Source organism: Podarcis vaucheri (genome assembly GCF_965113315.1).
Source record: "Podarcis vaucheri genome assembly, chromosome: 13".
Classification (NCBI taxonomy): Eukaryota; Metazoa; Chordata; class Lepidosauria; order Squamata; family Lacertidae; genus Podarcis; species Podarcis vaucheri.
This window is the reverse complement of record NC_138751.1, coordinates 5,671,641-5,684,319: the sequence shown is the minus strand read 5'-3', so window position 1 is coordinate 5,684,319 and position 12,679 is coordinate 5,671,641. Positions and strand designations below refer to the sequence as shown.

At 47.0% G+C, this 12,679-nt stretch overlaps 1 long non-coding RNA gene across 1 annotated transcript in view; it reads left to right on the top strand.

Annotated features, from left to right (window-relative positions):
• Positions 1 to 4,810, top strand: part of LOC309518151 — a 155,916-nt gene extending 151,106 nt beyond the window's left edge. Inside the window, exon 2 of the long non-coding RNA XR_014213366.1 lies at positions 3,946 to 4,810. This is a non-coding gene — a long non-coding RNA (uncharacterized lncRNA). The remainder of the gene's footprint in view (positions 1 to 3,945) is intronic.
• The last annotated feature ends 7,869 nt before the right edge of the window (positions 4,811 to 12,679 follow it).

Below are 12,679 nucleotides of genomic sequence, written 5' to 3'. Positions count from 1 at the left end.
TCTGCAGCAGACAGGCTCAGGCTGGCAGCATGCAACTTGAAGATTCACAGAACCCTTTAAAAAAAAGATCCACAAAATATAAAGTGCCTGTTCTGATTGGGGCGGCATCCTCCCTGGAGGAGCAGGGGTGCACTTTGGGGGTGCTCCCAGTGGCGTAGCGTGGGGGGTGCAGGGGGGGCCGGCCGCACCGGGTGCAACATCTGGGGGTTAGGGGGCGCAAATCCACGGGTTAAGGGGCGCAAATTACTTGCCTTGCCCCGGGTCTTGACAACCCACGCTACGCCACTGGCTGCTCCTTAGAATCACAGAATTGTAGGCAGATGACCTTTGGGAATCTCTTCCAATTCTATGATTCTGTGCAGGACGTATCAGGTTTAATCCCTGGCGTTTGACTGCTGCCAGCTAGTGTAGGCAAAAGTGATCTAGCTGGACCAACGGTCCGGCTATGCAGAAGGCAGCTTCCCATGTTCTCGTGCAAGCTCAAGCCTGGACTACTGTAATGCGCTCTGCGTGGGGCTGCCCTTTAGGACTAGTCTGGAAATTGCAGCGGCTGCGCCCTTCGCTGCAGAGGCAAGGCCAGCTGAAGCTTCTCCTGCACGTTACATTTCCTGTATCATTTCATACCCTTCCTCACCCTCGTGCCGCAAAGGGATCAGGGGTTTGGAGAGGGAAGAACCACTTGCAGACAGCCAGGTTGCCACTTGGCAGCGTGATTCGAACGCAGAGCTGTGTTTTCTTTCCATTTGGCAGTGGGGGTGGTGGTTAGAGGTGTTTAGACAAAAACGCAAGGGGAGGTCATTAAAACACACACACACAAACACACACAAGACAGCAACCCAAACCCATTTCAGGCTGTGAAAAGAAAATATGTCAATCCAGATAGCTTTGCGCCCTAGTGGATTTTTCGAACGAAAAACTCAATTTTCAAGCGTACATAGTTTAAACCCGTTGTGGGCTTCGTGTCCCTTTGATTCCAGTAAGACTTCAAAATATTTTTATTTTTATTTGTTAAATATGTATATTGCCCTTAATCTGAAGACCACGGGGCAGTTCACAACATAAAAATGCAAAATGCAAAAATGAAACAAAACAATAACTTCCCACCCAGTAAGAGCTTGTGGATGCTGGATTGCGAATGAACTGCTTTCAGGTCAAGGCATAAAACGCTGCGTAAAAAAAAGAAAATTAAAAATTATTGCATTTTGGAAAATTACAGAAAAATAATAAATTAAAAATTGCATCTGAATACACAAAAAGAAAAGAAGAAAAGCAAAAAAAAGGGACAATAATAAAGAGAAGAAAAAGAAAAAATGACGTACACAAAATTGTTCAAAGGATACAAACCGTAATTTGAATATTCTACACAAAAGGCTCCCAGAAAGAAATGACATTCATATTTCTTTTCTTGCCTTACAATCACTTGCTTTCTGTTCCAGTAAACTTGTTTGAATCCCTGTTATGTTAGTTGACTTCCCTCTATCTCTTTGCGGCTTCGACACGTCTCATTGGTTACCAACAATCTGCATTCCTTTATTCAAATCGATTTTTTCCCATTATATCTGTGAAATTAACCTAAGCACAACCATTATTTTTGGAACCATATTTAGTCAGGTAGTTTTTGAAGCAAGCCCATTCCATTTTTTTACCTTGTCACCTGAGTGATGCTGTTTTTAAGCCTCTAGCAGGGATTTCTGCCACCAACCGGCCAACTGTTGGTTGCTAGGGCAGGCCGTGTGTGTGTGTGTGTGTGTGTGTGTGTGTGTAGCCCTGCAGAAGTGTGGCTGGACCTGATGGGAGCAAGGGAGAGAGCTCAAGAGCTCTTTCTGCGTCAGGAAAACTCCATGCAGTTCTTTCTAGGTAAAGGTAAAGGGATCCCTGACCATTAGGTCCAGTCGTGACCGACCCTGGGGTTGCGGCGCTCATCTTGCTTTACTGGCCGAGGGAGCCGGCGTACAGCTTCCGGGTCATGTGACCAGCATGACTAAGCCGCTTCTGGTGAACCGGAGCAGCGCACAGGAACGCCGTTTACCTTCCCGCTGGAGCGGTACCTATTTATCTACTTGCACTGGCATGCTTTCGAACTGCTAGGTTGGCAGGAGCAGGGACCGAGCAACGGGAGCTCACCCCATCGCGGGGATTCAAACCGCCGACCTTCTGATCGGCAGGCCCTAGGCTCTGTGGTTTAACTCACAGCGCCACCCGCGTCCCTACAGTTCTTTCTAGTAAGTACCATAATAATGATGATTATTTGTCAGCAGTTTGCAGAAATCAATTATCTCTAAATGTGGTGGCCTTGAATTTACGAGTCCGGCATAAGTGCCATCCGGCAGAAGGGAGCGTTTTGGAGACTCTGAAGCTGCCCCCTGGGCTCGCTCGTCAACAGTTCTGATAATCAAGACGATTCTCTTCCTTAATTTATAACTAGTATCTTGTCAGCTTTGGCTCAAACTTGCGTTTGGCACTGCCTAGCAAAGTACCGTATTTTTCGCTCTATAGGACACACCGGACCATAGGAGGGGGAGAACGGGGGGGGGGGAATACTCCCCCTCTCTGCTCAGCACCCCTTCAGCGAAGCGGCAGGAGAAACAGAGCCCCTTCCATTTCTCATCCCGCTTCGCTGAAGGGGCGCTGAGCAGAGAGGGAAAATTGTGCAGCGCCTCTCCAGCGAAGCAAAGCCTGGAGAGCAAGAGGGATCGGTGTGCACTAACCCCTCTCGCTCTCCAGGCTTCAGGCGGCTATCCGCAAGCCTTCGGAGCGCAGCGGGAATTCCTGCTGAGCTCCGAAGGCTTGTGCATAGCTGCCTGAAGCCCCCAGAGCGCAGCCTTTGAAGCCTCCGCAGAGCAGTCATCCCCAAGGTAGAAAAGCGAGGCGGAGCGCTACTCAGCGCTCCGTCTCCCTGTTCTGGCTTTGGGCTTAGCCGCGCAGCCTGCATTCGCTCTATAGGATGCACACACACTTCCCCTTAATTTTTGGAAGGGAAAAAGTGCGTCCTATAGAGCGGAAAATACGGTACTCACACCCAGCCCACCTTCATGCAGCCTCAGAGTTTAGGGGAGTTAGAACAATGAAACAATGAGATAAAACAATAAATCAAAACAACAAAACGAAGCACCAAAAGAAGTTTAGAAATAAAATGGAAGAGAGGATGAAAACAAATGCTAAGGGATGGTTATGGACCAGAAACTTGCCTTAGAGTTGGCCTTAGAGCTCAAACCCCAGCTCCAGGCATTCAGCAGCCATCTCCCCCCCCCCAACCCCATGCAAAAAGAGCTTTTCAGCTCTCTTCCTTGCTTGAGGGGGGCAGGCGAGACCCACTCTGAATCCCAACTCCAGAAAGAGTAGGAGGCTCGGGGGGGGGGGCAGTCCAAATAGACACACCGTATTTTTTGCTCTATAAGATGCACCAGACCATAAGACGCACCTAGTTTTTGGAGGAGGAAAACAGGAAAAAAATAATCTGAATCCCAGAAGCCAGAACAGCAAGAGGGACTGCTGCTTTCACTGTGCAGCGATCCCTCTTGCTGTTCTGGCTTATCATAGAATCCTAGAGTTGGAAGAGACCACAAGGGCCATCGAGTCCAACCCCCTGCCAAGCAGGAAACACCATTAGAGCACTCCTGACATATGGTTGTCAAGCCTCTGCTTAAAGACCTCCAAAGGAGGAGACTCCTCCACCACACTCCTTGGCAGCAAATTCCACTGTCAAACAGCTCTTACTGTCAGGAAGTTCTTCCTAATGTTTAGGTGGAATCTTCTTTCTTGTAGTTTGGATCCATTGCTCCGTGTCCGCTTCTCTGGAGCAGCAGAAAACAACCTTTCTCCCTCCTCCTCTGCGAAAGTAACGCAAAGCCTCTTCAGGGCAGGGGGAACGTTCCTCCCACTGCCCTGAGGAGGTTTCGCGCGGCTATCCCAGAAGCCAGAACAGCAAGAGGGATCGCTGCACAGAGAAAGCAACAATCCCTCTTGCTGTTCTGGCTTCTGGGATAGCTGCGCAGCCTGCATTTGCTCCATAAGATGCACACACATTTCCCCTTACTTTTTAGGAGGGAAAAAGTGTGTCTTATAGAGCGAAAAATACGGTGTTTTTGCGTCTGTCAGGCCCTGGGAACCAAACCCCTGCGTAAGATGCAATTGTACTGTGCAAGAAGCCATGTTGAGTGTGTGTTTGTGTGTGATTTATTCCGGATGTGCTCAGAGATTGCATCCCGAGCCCTCGCCGTGCCCCAGCACTGAACTCTCGCCGATGGTCTTCTGCCAGAAATGTGATTAATGTTTGTGTTTTCCCTTTTTTCTCCGTTTCCCGGCATGCGAAACTCTGCTACCGTAATTCTCTTGAGGCCTTTGCATCAGCCTAACCTTGTTCCTCTAGCGTACTGTTTACCAAGTAATGTCGGAGGTTAAAATACACTGGGGTTTTTTGCCGCTGTTGATTTTGTACCTGCGTTTGTCCTATCGACTTTCTGATTAGCAAAACAATGGAAATGGACAGTATAAAGTCGCAGGGCCTATCTAGCTCTTGTTTCCGTGGCTGGCGAAAAGACAGGAGCGCAGGAAAGCAGCTGGGACAGAGTCGGATCTTTCATCCGTCTAGTTCAGAAATGCTGACACACAACCTCAAAGCTCCTCCTCCTATATATTGAGCATTCATGCTGATTTGATCACACAAAGTTTACGCAGAGGTTAGATTAAATCCTGTCTTTCCTGAGCGCTTATTCTGATTTGTTTTGCAGGGAGGCTGGAAGCCAACAATTATTGTGGGGTCCTTTAAATAAAATAAAATAAAAAATATTTTCCTGTTAATCATTCTGCACTTTGTAGTGTATTTGCTCATCATTTTCCAAACCACAAAAAGTTCATTTTAAAACAACAACAACAACATTAATTTGTTGCGCTAGGGTGGACAGCGTGTTTCGACCCAGTTCCACAGCACAAACCTACATTTCCCAGAATGTGCTTGGGAGTTCGTTCGTCAAAGGAAGTACTGGTTCGGCGTCTCTGAAAAGGAACTAATTCTGGCCCTCATTTGTCCCTTTGCAAACAAACAAGCTAGTTTGGTTCATCTTCCGTTCCCAGTTCAAGACATGTTCGTCCAAATGATCACGGGCAAAGAAAATTCAGCATTAAGAATGCTACAAAGATATCCCTCCAGAGAAATCAATTTCATTGCACATTGATGACTATTTGTGCTCATGGTGCTAAAGGGGTGGCCATAAACTCTTAGAACCATTAAAAAAAAGGTAAAAGTAAAGGACCCCTGACAGTTACGTCCAGTCGCAGACGACTCTGGGGTTGTGGCGCTCATCTCACTTTACTGGCCGAGGGAGCCAGCGTTTGTCCACAGACAGTTTTTCCGGGTCATGTGGCCAACATGACTAAGCCGCTTATGGCGAAACCAGAGCAGCGCACGGAAACGCAGTACCTATTTATCTACTTGCACTGGTGTGCTTTCGAACTGCTAGGTTGGCAGGAGCTGGGACCGAGCAACGGTCAGGGATTCGAACCGCCAACCTTCCGATCGGCAAGCCCTAGGCTCTGTGGTTTAGACCGCAGTGCCACCTGCACCCCGTAGAACTGTAGAGAAGGACAAAAAAATCCCTGCACCCAGTGCTTTTTTTCTTTTTTAAAAAAACCCAAAAACGTTTAGAGGTACTCTCATTTTCCAACTCATATTGAAATACTGACCTTCAACAAGGCCAAACTTAGATTCACAAATTGTTTAGGGGTATGTGTAACCCTGTGTCCCGTCCCCCCCAGAAAAAAAAGAAGGGAATGGTGAAGCTGGCATTCGAAACCCTTCCTATAATTTCAAAGGAAGAGGTTATCAATTCACTTTAAACTCTTCAATTGTGATGTTTCAGCAGCCAGCCATTTCGTAGGAAGCACATGGAGTGTTTATTCCTTTATTGTAAATGGAACCTTACACTGCCTACTGAGAAGTAAGTTCCTCTGTATTAAATGGAGCTTACTCCCAGGTAACTGGGTAAAGACCGCACAGCCTTCTTAAATCTTAAGCATTTTTACTCAGAACGAATTCTCTCTGAGTTCATTCGGATTTTCTGGTATGCTCTTGATCATTCTCAGAGTTTCCATTAATAATAATAATAATAATAATAATAATAATAATAATAATAATAATTTCCAACCTTTCCCCCCTGACAGGGACTCAGGGCTGCTTACAGCTAAAACTTTATTTCATTCTATTTATCTGTGGAAGGTTTTTGCATGCGATCCCTTCCCTCGCACATTTCCCCCTTACAACATTCCTGCGAGGTAGGGTTAGGCTGAGAGGTTGCACTTGGCTCAAGGTGACAGGTGTGTGCAGCGAGATCAAACGGGAGAAGCTTAAAGTCCCCATTTTCATCAGAGAAATGTTGGAGGTCACAAGCCCCCCTCCCAGGAGTAGAACGTGGGTATCCGCTTAAGAAATCAGTGAGATCCCGAGGCAAAAGCCATTCAGAAGACATTTATGTGGGACAACAAAGAGCTCTTGAGTATTGCAAAATGAGCGCTCCCTTGCCAGGTTACTTATTCTGCCAAAGGCTTCCTAGGAATCTGGTGGCTTTGTGTACATTTGATCTGCCTCAGATCTACCCGCCACTCCACCCTGCTTGGGAACATATCAAGCTGTCTGGAGGGCCCAGTTACAGGCCATTTACTTACTGTAGGCTCCTTCACCAGCAGAAGAAGCAGGAAGAGATAAAATCAGTCATAAACTACCTGTTTCCCATCCCTTATCTAACCATAAAATTCATTCCAGCCACAACAACAGCAGAGAGAGTTAACGAGCTTTCCCAACCACCCCGTTTATTATGCATTGATAATAAGCTGTGCTTGCAATAGTATTATCAGGGCAGGTGTACAGATACCCTCTTTCAATACAGTTTGTGCCTGCTGAAAATTCTCTATGAGGTGAACGCTCCAATTCAGGGTTTTTTGGTCCCTTCTGGATGTCAATAATGCAGTAACTTCAAGAAAACATCACAAAAGCTGGCTGTTAACCAGAAGATTGGTGGTTCAGCCCATCCAGGGATAGCTGCATGCAGGATTCTACGATTCTGATATGCAGACAGTCCAGAATAAACCAGCCATCATTCAAAATACAGTGGTAGCCGAGACATCACCTTGCCAACAAAGGTCAGTATAGTTAAAGCTATGGTTTTCCCGGTAGTGATGTATGGAAGTGAGAGCTGGACCATAAAGAATATCGCTGAAGAATGGATGCTTTTGAATTCTGGTGCTGGAGGAGACTCTTGAAAGTCCCATGGACTGCAAGAAGATCAAATTGATCCATTCTGAAGGAAATCAGTGCTCACAGGTTGGACAGATCCTGAAGCTGAGGCTCCAAGACTTTGGCCACCTCATGAGAAGAGAAGACTCCCTGGAAAAGACCCTGATGTTGGGGAAAATGGAGGGCGCAAGGAGAAGGGGACGACAGAGGACGAGATGGTGGGACAGTGTTCTCGAAGCTACCAGCATGAGTTTGACCAAACTGCGGGAGGCAGTGGAAGACAGAAGTGCCTGGCGTGCTCTGGTCCAGGGGGTCACGAAGAGTCGGACACAACTAAATGACTAAACAACAACAACAACCTTGGTTCTCAAACGTAATCCGTTCCGGGAGTCTGTTCGACTCCTGAAACTGTTCGAAAACCAAGGCGCTGTTTCCGATTGGCTGCGGGAGGTTCCTGCACTCAAGTATTGGACGTTCATCTTCCGAAAAACGTTCGCAAACCAGACTCTCAATTCCGGGTTTGCGGCATTTGGGAGCCAAGCCGTTTGAGTACCAAGGTACCACTGTACTGTGAGACTGACCAAAATACGACAAAACGTTTTCGAAAACGGCAAGTGCAGAAGTTCCCAGGATTCTTTGCGGGAAGCCAGGACTGTTTAAAGCGTTGTGATACCGCTCTGAATGTATAGGGCAGGTTTTAACCATCTGAATGTATAGGGCAGGTTTTAACCAATGTTGATGACCTGGTTAGTGGGGTAGATGTGGAAGGATCATTAGGCGCGAGTGATCATGCTCTTCTGAAGTTTACTATACAGCGGACAGTAGCAGCCAAGCATACTAGGACTCAATTTCTTGACTTTAAGAAAGCCGACTTCATAAAACTTAGGGAAGTGCTGGGTGAGATCCCATGGACAGTGATACTAAAAGGAAAGGGAGTTCATGATGGCTGGGAGTTTGTTAAGAGGGTGATAGTAAAAGCACAACGTCAGGCAATACCAATGAGACGGAAACATGGAAGGTGCCTAAAGAAACCAGGGTGGCTATCTAAAGAACTTTTAACTGAGTTAAGATTAAAAAAGGATGTATACAAAAAATGGAAAAGGGGGGAAACCACCAAAGAGGAATTCAAACAAATAGCCAGCACGTGTAGACACAAAGTCAGAAAAGCTAAAGCACAGAATGAACTCAGGCTTGCTAGAGAGGTTAAAAGCAACAAAAAAGGCTTTTATGGGTATGTTCGTAGCAAAAGGAAGAACAAAGAAACAGTGGGGTCACTCAGAGAAGAAGATGGTGAAATGCAAACAGGGGACACAGAAAGGGCTGAACTCCTCAATGCCTTCTTTGCCTCAGTCTTCTCCGATAAAGAAGACAATGCCCGACCTGAAGAATTTGAAGCAAATGATTCAGCAAAGGAAACACAGCCCAGAATAACTAAGGAGATAGTACAAGAATATATGGCTAGATTAGATGTATTCAAGTCTCCAGGGCCAGATGAACTGCATCCAAGAGTATTAAAAGAACTGGCAGATGTGATCTCAGAACCACTGGCAGTCATCTTTGAGAATTCCTGGAGAACAGGCGAAGTCCCGGCAGACTGGAGGAGGGCAAATGTTGTTCCTATTTTCAAAAAGGGGAAAAGAGAGGACCCAAATAATTACCGCCCAGTCAGTCTGACATCAATAGCAGGGAAGATTCTGGAGCAGATCATTAAGCAAACAGTCTGTGAGCACCTAGAAAGGAATGCTGTGATCACCAATAGTCAGCATGGATTTCTGAAAAATAAGTCATGTCAGACTAACCTGATCTCGTTTTTTTGACAGAATTACAAGCCTGGTAGATGAAGGGAACGCAGTGGATGTAGCCTACCTTGATTTCAGCAAAGCATTTGACAAGGTGCCCCATGATATTCTTGTAAAGAAGCTGGTAAAATGCGGTCTTGACTATGCTACCACTCAGTGGATTTGTAACTGGCTGACTGACCGAACCCAAAGGGTGCTCATCAATGGTTCCTCTTCATCCTGGAGAAGAGTGACTAGTGGGGTGACACAGGGTTCTGTCTTGGGCCCGGTCTTATTCAACATCTTTATCAACGACTTGGATGATGGACTCAAGGGCATCCTGATCAAATTTGCAGATGACACCAAACTGGGAGGGGTGGCTAACACCCCAGAGGACAGGATCACACTTCAAAACGACCTTGACAGATTAGAGAACTGGGCAAAAACAAACAAGATGAATTTTAACAGGGAGAAATGTAAAGTATTGCACTTGGGCAAAAAAAATGAGAGGCACAAATACAAGATGGGTGACACCTGGCTTGAGAGCAGTACATGTGAAAAGGATCTAGGAGTCTTGGTTGACCACAAACTTGACATGAGCCAACAGTGTGACGCGGCAGCTAAAAAAGCCAATGCAATTCTGGGCCTCATCAATAGGAGTATAGCATCTAGATCAAGGGAAGTAATAGTGCCACTGTATTCTGCTCTGGTCAGACCACACCTGGAGTACTGTGTCCAGTTCTGGGCACCACAGTTCAAGAAGGACACTGACAAACTGGAACGTGTCCAGAGGAGGGCAACCAAAATGGTCAAAGGCCTGGAAACGATGCCTTATGAGGAACGGCTAAGGGAGCTGGGCATGTTTAGCCTGGAGAAGAGGAGGTTAAGGGGTGATATGATAGCCATGTTCAAATATATAAAAGGATGTCACATAGAGGAGGGAGAAAGGTTGTTTTCTGCTGCTCCAGATAAGCGGACACGGAGCAATGGATCCAAACTACAAGAAAGAAGATTCCACCTAAACATTAGGAAGAACTTCCTCACAGCAAGAGCTGTTTGAAAGTGGAATTTGCTGCCAAGGAGTGTGGTGGAGTCTCCTACTTTGGAGGTCTTTAAGCAGAGGCTTGACAACCATATGTCAGGAGTGCTCTGATGGTGTTTCCTGCTTGGCAGGGGGTTGGACTCGATGGCCCTTGTGGTCTCTTCCAACTCTATGATTCTATGATTCTATGATTCTATGATCTAGCGGCTGCATCCTGAGCTGGGGGCAGTTTCTGGGACGTCTCCAAGGGCAGCCCCACGTTGACGGCACTGCAGTAATCCGGAGGGGAAGGGAGGAAGGTTCAGAGCGGCAGGTGCTGCCGTCAATCTGTTTGCCAAAGGTGGCTTATCTGGCAGAGTGCAACTCCTTTCCAGAACTGGACAAGGATCAACATCCCGGGGAGATATCAAAAGGCACACCGACGGCACCTTGGTCTGGTTTATTGACAGCAACCCCTGAAATGGCCTCATGCTTCAGTTCAACACATTTTAATACAGTGGTACCTCGGGTTAAGTACTTAATTCGTTCCAGAGGTCCGTTCTTAACCTGAAACTGTTCTTAACCTGAAGCAACACTTTAGCTAGTGGGGCCTCCTGCTGCCACCGTGCCGCCGGAGCACGATTTCTGTTCTCATCCTGAAGCAAAGTTATCAACTTGAGGTACTATTTCTGGGTTAGCGGAGTCTGTAACCTGAAGCATAAGTAACCTGAAGCGTATGTAACCTGAGGTACCACTGTACTTAAAAAAAACGAGCCTTGCAGTGTATGGGGTCCCTTACGCCATTTCTGCTGAGGGGGTGTGGGCTGGACGTCTGCCCCCCCCCAAGCCCTCGCCTGGCGTCCCCGCTGCACTCGGTGCCTTTCGTGAGAAAACACAGCTTTCGAGAAAATAAACTTTTCTGAGAAGGCTTTTTTCCGCTGCAAGCCTGGAGGGAAGTGAAACAGGATGACAGGACATTTGTCTTCTGCGCCCCCCCCCCAATGTCACAGAGACAGGGCCCAAGAGTCACCAGGACGGACTTGCAGTGGTTGCTTCCTGGTTCACTGCCCTTGCCCTTGTCGCCCCCCCTCCACTTTGGGGGGGGGGGGAAGTCTTAGAGGGCCTTTTTACAAACCCTATCCCTGCTTGCATGCCCCGTTAATTTCCACTGTGATTTCTCGAGGCGTGGCCTTGTTAATCTCATCGTCATCAATCTTTATTACGGTCCAGAGACCCAACAAATCATTACAAATCAATATACAATTCATACAGCCCACCTCCAGGTTAAGCAAGCATTTTGTTCAGAATATATAGACTTCCTCTATTCCCTCCCTTCTGAATTTCCTTGTATCTGTATGTAACAGCTTTCCAATATCATTCTTAAACCAAAATATTTCTGGTTATTATCTAATTTATTCCCTTTTCTTACTTTCTAACCCTCCTTTATTTAATAAATCCTATTTTAATCCTAGGCCTATTTGGCTTTCTAATTTTTTATATTACAATATTTACTGAAATAGTCTTTAAATTTCTTCCAATCTTCTTGGTATTCCTCTTCTTTCTGGTCGCGGATTCTTCCAGTCAGGTCAGCTAGCTCCGAGTAATCCATCATCTTCATCTGCCCTTCTGCTTCTCGTTCTGGACTGCTCTCTGCCGCAGCCTCTTCCCGCTCACGGAGACCAATCCCCTGGCCTGCCCCATTCATAAATATAGGGTAGCAAAGGGATGCAACCATTTCGGATTGGCTTCTAGAGCTCAGGTAGTCGGAGCACCTGCCTTTGTTCCCTGTGGGTTGCCTGAAGTGGGACAATTTGGATGTGGACGGCAGCGATCTAAACATTAAAGCCTTTGGAAGGAATCTTTCTTTTGAGTCTTTGTTCTCCAGCAACCGGGAGCCAAGAGAGCTGTTCTATTAGGGAGCTGTCCCATTAATCTCAGCCTAACCCCAGCCAGTTTCTGTCTGCCTGCCTTATTACACACAAGCAGCCCAAGGTGCTGAAACTTGACATCACCTTCCTCCTCCTTAAGTCTCAATGTTGCCCTTGTAGAGCCCAGAAGAGAGGAAGATGGGGACCAAGCCGGAATCAGCTGGCCCTGCCTCTGATCCGCTCTGGCACCACCTGCTGTTGGGCTCCCGGCCTTCCCACCTTTTGTTGTTTAGTCGTGTCCGACTCTTCGTGACCCCCTGGACCAGAGCACGCCAGGCACTCCTGTCTTCCACTGCCTCCCGCAGTTTGGTCAAACTCATGCTGGTCTCTTCCAGAACACTGTCCCACCATCTTGTCCGCCGTTGTCCCCTTCTCCTTGTGCCCTCCATCTTTCCCAGCATCAGGGTCTTTTCCAGGGAGTCCTCTCTTCTCATGAGGTGGCCAAAGTCTTGGAGCCTCAGCTTCAGGATCTGTCCTGCCAGTGAGCACTGATTTCCTTCAGAATGGAGAGGTTGGATCTTCTTGCAGTCCATGGGACTCTCAAGAGTCTCCTCCAGCACCAGAATTCAAAAGCATCCATTCTTTGGCGATCAGCCTTCTTTATGGTCCAGCTCTTACTTCCATACATCACTACTTTCAAGCTACCAGTCCCTATTTATTTATTTATGGCGCCCAGATTAAAATCTCCACCGCTCTGAAAGCACTGCCATTGATGTGTTGCTGG